Genomic DNA, 6,242 nt, shown 5'->3' on the forward strand with positions numbered 1-6,242 from the left:
TTAATTTTTGTAAAATTTCACTTATTTTACATACAATTGTAACAAAATGACCCTGTGACGGGGTGGTAACTGATGTCACGGAGTGGTTCACTGTGACAGGGTGGTATGAACAATGCGTTTATCTATATGATATGCTTGTTTTAAACTTTATACAACTGGGGAGGGAAACATTAAACTTAGAGATTTAATGGAAAATATTGGTGATGCTCTGAAAAAAAAAAGAGCATCATGTCAGTGACAGGGAGAGTCGCATCCACACATCCCTCTGTATTTCCATGTGGCGGGATGTCACAGGCTGTGGTGTTTGAATGATTTCAAGCACATCATCGAAGAGATACCAGAGGAAGTCATCTCTTGGAGGCCAGAAGAACCTATTGGCTCCAACACGGTGCATACACTTTACAAGGGCATGTGTTTCATCTGTTTCCATGATGATCCCAGGATAAAGATCATTATCATATTTAAGCAAGCACCACTTCCCAATGAGATCTTCACTATCCCAAGCAATTGCTTCTGTTGGAACCTTTTGGAGTGTTTTGTTAAAAGAGAAATGCTGTGTGGTGAAGCACTGACATCTTAGCTGGTTTGGCGTGGAGCACATGCAACTAACTTCCCGGTAAAGGATTTTTTTGAGTGAGTGATAGGGATAGTGATTGAGTGACAGTGAGTGAGTTAAATAGATTGAGTGAGTGTAAGACATAGTGAGTAATAAGTGTTTGAGTGATATAGTGAGTGAGTGAATGAACAAAACAGGGTTAAGTTAACAGAAGAAAAAAAAATGATTGGCCTATATTAGAATCCTTGATTTCCACACATTCAAATGGGAAGCAGAACCAACCCGTCACAATAAAACATGTGACGGGGTGGTAAATTTCAGCCCAAAATGGCCGCAGATCTCCCATGTGGTCAAGTTCCTCACCTAGCATACATGCATTCTATCTGAAATATATATATTTTTGCATTAACAATATAACATAAAAAATAAAAATCAGTTTTCCCTTTCTATTTTGCGTGACGGGGTGGTTGGTTTAAGCTTGACGGAACCTTCCTAACATGAAAAATCAACAAATAAAGATTGCAGAGGAATGTCAGTACTTGCCTGCTTTTGTTCTTGGCGGCAAAGAAGGCTACAATGATGTCACTTCCGCCCTCTGATGTCATTTAAAGCAACAGTACATTATTTATAGATAAAACAAGTTAGTGTGACGGGGTGGTAAGTCAAACTGAGGGACGCACACAAATAACAAAATATTTACAAAAAATAAGGTTTATTTTTAATAAAATATATCTTATGTGAAAAGGGACATGCACAAAATCCTGAAAATAATAAATGTTTAAAAAAAATACATAACTTATTTGGTGATATTTTAGATGAAAATGTCATGTTGGTCAACACGGACATGTGAACTTGGCTATGAACTAAAACAAAATGATTAAAATAGTATGTTATTCTTTAAAAAATATATTTTTATCATATATCATGTTAACAAGAACACTTGAATGAATACATTTAAGCTTTGTAAACACATTTTGGGACATGTTTGTGCCTTATGCATCTCATCAAATGTTGCGGACCCAAAGGGCACCCGTTTCGTAGAATGACTCTTACATTGTTAGGTACTCATGTGTGTTCATAGATTAATGTTGAAGTGCTGTGATATGACATTATGGACTTATACTCTGACTCTGTTTTCCATTGTTGTATGGAATTTAAATTAATTTTTTTTTAATTGCATAAACATCATTGTGAACAGTCTTGAGACAGCAGAGAGCATGAAATCAATGTGTTCAAACAGATCAAGCATTGGTTTAATTGGTTTGGAATAAGATATGTTTAACTTCAATGGTTGCATTCTACATTCTAAAAAATATAAACGGTTGGGTTACTGCAGAAGTTTGGGTTAAATATTTAACCCAGTTGTTGGTTGAAAACAACCCAAATATCTGGGTTTTTCCATTTTTAACCCAGCATTTTTTAGAGTGTAGTTACATTGGGTCAATATATTATGAAAGCTTGGTTACCTTTAATTATATTTAGAGATTTGGACACACTAACCAGAACATATGTTTTTTTTATGATATTAAAAAAACTTTTTATAAAGGTTTAAATGTTTTAAATGATTCTGTATGGATTTGATATAAATGGGTAGCCTACTATTAAGAGACATACACATATAGGTTTATCAAAAAAAATTGACAGTGTATATACATCATATTTTTGCTCAGCCATTGATTTTAATGACTAGGCCCGCATGGAAACTTATTTGTGGTTAAAATATTAGCAAAATTATTTAGCAAAATATTTTATTATGAAGAAATTTCTTAAACCGAGATGAAAATATTTTAAAATGAGCCAAAAAATGTATTTGCATACACAATGTGTGTAGAACAGTGAATTTCTGTGTAAAAAACATTCTTTGCACTCATATTCTGTGTGTGGGCCTTTTAATGACTCACTACATCTCCCCCTCTCATTCTCTTTACTGAACGTATGTGATCTCTCTAGAGCAGGAAGTCTAAATTCATTTTCAAAAAAAAAATGAAGAGGAGGAAGACATATAAGTCATTATGAAACAAACTCGCTTCACTTCTCTAGACATGATTTGATACAATCATGCCTTTTTCTTTCTTCTTTTGTGAGTGAGTGGAAAACAAAAGAAATCCCATTAGATCCTGTTCATTGTGGATGTGGCCCTCTTGTGACTGAGTGTGTGTAAGGTGATACTGACTGTTACGGGGTACAATGACACCTGAACAACAAAATATTCTCTTCAGACCGATCTGCTTGTACACGTTTTTGTAAAATAAATGTCTTAATGATATCTTATTAATTAGTAATTTCTTATACAAATAGTATCAAAATGTAATTATTTCAGCCCTCTGATTAAATCAGTTAGATTGATTAAATAAAAATGAAAATACGTGTAAAATATGAAGAGTAAAATTATTTACTCAACAATTATTCTTTTATAAAATTTTGATAATGACAGAAACAAGAAAATTATGCTGAGAACTCACTGTTACTCAAATGATAATGTACAGTACATACTGTGCTGCTTGTTCACTGAACTGAATTTAGTTAGCAAATTATGTGAGCTGTTAACTTTGGATATTCCACAAAATTAGTAAAAAAAAAAAAAAAAAGGAAATTAAGAGGGTTTCAAGGTCCTTGAAGCAAACCAATACAAGGTGAACATGAGGAAAAAAGAAAACACAGGACACAGTGTGTGTGATGGAGAGGAGTAGTCAGGCTATAAACAAACACATCAGCATTTGAAGACACTCTCGTTCTGAATCACCAACTCATGAGAGTCTGTGAGGACAGAAGCTCCACCCCATTCTGAAATATACAGTGGGCTTTTCTCTCTCCTTCAGGTTTAATTAAACCTATAGAGCTTATAGTAATTCAAATATTTTACAATAATTAAATACAATATAAAAAAAAACATATTACTTCATATACATTTGAAAAACTCTATAGTAGAGACTGTATAAACTTCAGAGGATCACCAGTAGAGCAACCATCTGGACATACAGAGTGGAAACCTTTATTCCACCGTCATGGAAAAATTTATCAGACGTCTAAACTGAATAGCTCTATCTCCAGATATGTTTCACGATTTGAGCTAATTGATGGGGGGAAAAACAGAATGCCTTTTTCCCTCTTGGATTGTCCATCCTCTTGGCAGTTTTAAGTGAATATACAGGGGCTGTTTAATGGTTGAGACACTTCCTGAACTCTAATAGTCTTGACTGAAAGTACAGAATGCATCTGTGCTTGGGAGACTGGTGGACCCAACAAGTCTGTCATCAATCACTTTGTCTAATGTTCAATGTAGCTGGTGTGGTCTTTCACACACAAACACTCTCACCAATACATGCTCACTTCCACACACACGGACACACATGCACACACACACACACACACATTAATTAGACAATCACAACTCTCTATGCCAACCCCCTTCATCCCCAATTCTCTCTCTCTCACACACACACACACACACACACACACACACACACACACACACAAACACACAATTTAGTTTTTCTTAACAGACCAAATAGGAATCCTTTAAATTTAACTCAGATCACTTCACTGCCTCGAACGGTTTGCCATTATGGATCACAAAACATAATTTGTCCAGTGAGCAACAAAAGTTCTCGGGGTGAGGTCTATTGCTGCATAGCAACTAAACTCTGCAGCAGCCATGAGCGCTTCTCTGTTTCCACTGATCTGAGGTCAGCTTAACATGACATTTCTCACTCTCAGTCCATTCAGAGCAGGAAAAGCACTGCCTCACACTCAGCTTTGTGCCTAACCGAATAGAGGAGAGAAATGAGCGGAAACCTGTTGTTGTAAAAGTCATTCAGGCTCAGAGGAGGAACTCTTCTCTCTAAAAGTAGTTCGGCCTCCTTTACAATAAGTTGACAGATAGTCACTCTCACTCACAAACACTTTCTGACTGATTATTTTTGGGTAAAAATGGTCATATATGCTAATGCTTTGTATTAACATGGGATGACTTTTTCATGCACATGAACTTTTAAGTATTTTTTTTATTTATTCTACTAGGGAGGCATACCTGATTAATGTTATTTTAATGGGAAATGTTCATTTGAATTCTTGAGTGCTGATTCGTGATTGTTCTGTGCACTTTTAGCTCCACCTAGTGGTGTATTTTATTAGAATGGAAAGAACTGCATGTCTGACTGTCAGCAGGCCTGGAGCTGGACTTAGTGGAATGTTCCATGGGATACACACACACACACAAAGTCACATACACAGTCTAAAGTAACAAAAAACTTTGTCCGGGCTGACCAGTGCCAGCACCCATGTAATAGATCTCAGAGTGGAGAATGTAGGCCTGTGAAGATCATGGTAAAGTTGTGATAACTAAGGCCATTTCAGTCATTAACCAGTCATGGCTATCCCATTTATCACTCTTTTGATTACCCATAGCGAGTTTACTGTAAGAAAAATATGAACAACAACATTTCAAATGAAGCTGCAGAATCTAGTAGCTTATGTTTCTTCAGTGCTTTATTAAGCATTCTTTTATTCATTTGTATTGCTTTATGGTTATATAAAATGCACACACCAAAGTGTGTTGACAGGAAGTGTATTTTATTGATGTGGTTACCTGAGCAGCACAGCACTCTGTAAAGGAAACCTGAGCTCTGTAATGAAATAGTTTTTTCAGGGCATACCAACATATCGAAATGGGCAAAATTGTTTGTCAGTACGTTTAATCAAAACAATGGCATTATAAATTGTTAAGCTCATATATAGCATTTTTCCTGTGTTGAAAATACAGTATTTTGGTGGCTGCATTGGTTTAAGAGTGTGGGGCGGTTAAGTGTTTTCTTCTTGTAAGATGTGATGGTCTCGGTGGTTTAGGTGGAGGCTGCCAGCTCATTCCACCAGAGAGAAACAGAGAGGGTAAAGGTTCTGGAGAGTATATAGCTGCACAATCATAGGATAGATAACAGAAAAGAAATGTAATCAAAAAGAGTATTATGCAAAGTATTATGGGAAAAAATTAATGTTGTGTTGAATTCATTCTTCACAGGAACAGTGACCAAAAAAAAAAAAAAAAACACATTTGCTTTCTCCTTCCTTACAACCCTCCGTCTAGCTTGTACTAATCTGAACAATGCCTGAAACTTTGTATTACGGCCTGTGTTTATTTGACTCTTTATCATAAATTACTTGCTGTATTTCTTAATTGTAAGTCGCTTTGGATAAAATATTCTGCTAAATGAATAAATGTAAATGCAATACATCCATGCAATTGCTTTTCATTGTGGAATCATGGAAACCATGCCACAGTTAAAATAAATGATGTCATTACTTATCTATATATCTATGACTTACTTAGGCTTTATCTTGTATACACTTTTGTCATGTATTCTGCTAAGATACATTGGAATTCAGTGCTGTGCACTTGCAACTTTAACTTAAGCATGACAACATTAATAATGATTAATAATCAGTAATAATTAATAATTTGATATCTTCCATTGTCCTCATTTGTAAGTCGCTTTGGATAAATGTAAATGTAAATGTAATAAAGCCCAGGGACATTTGGTGCATAGAAAAGCACATGCAAAGAGGCCATAGACATCTTGTATAAAATCTTATACAATCTTTATTTACAATTCAAAGATTAAATAAAAGTGAATTTCATTTTCTCTACATTTTTGCAAGCATTCAAGAGATGTATGACCTATTGAACTTT

Source organism: Carassius gibelio, chromosome B7, assembly GCF_023724105.1.
Source record: "Carassius gibelio isolate Cgi1373 ecotype wild population from Czech Republic chromosome B7, carGib1.2-hapl.c, whole genome shotgun sequence".
Taxonomy (NCBI): Eukaryota; Metazoa; Chordata; class Actinopteri; order Cypriniformes; family Cyprinidae; genus Carassius; species Carassius gibelio.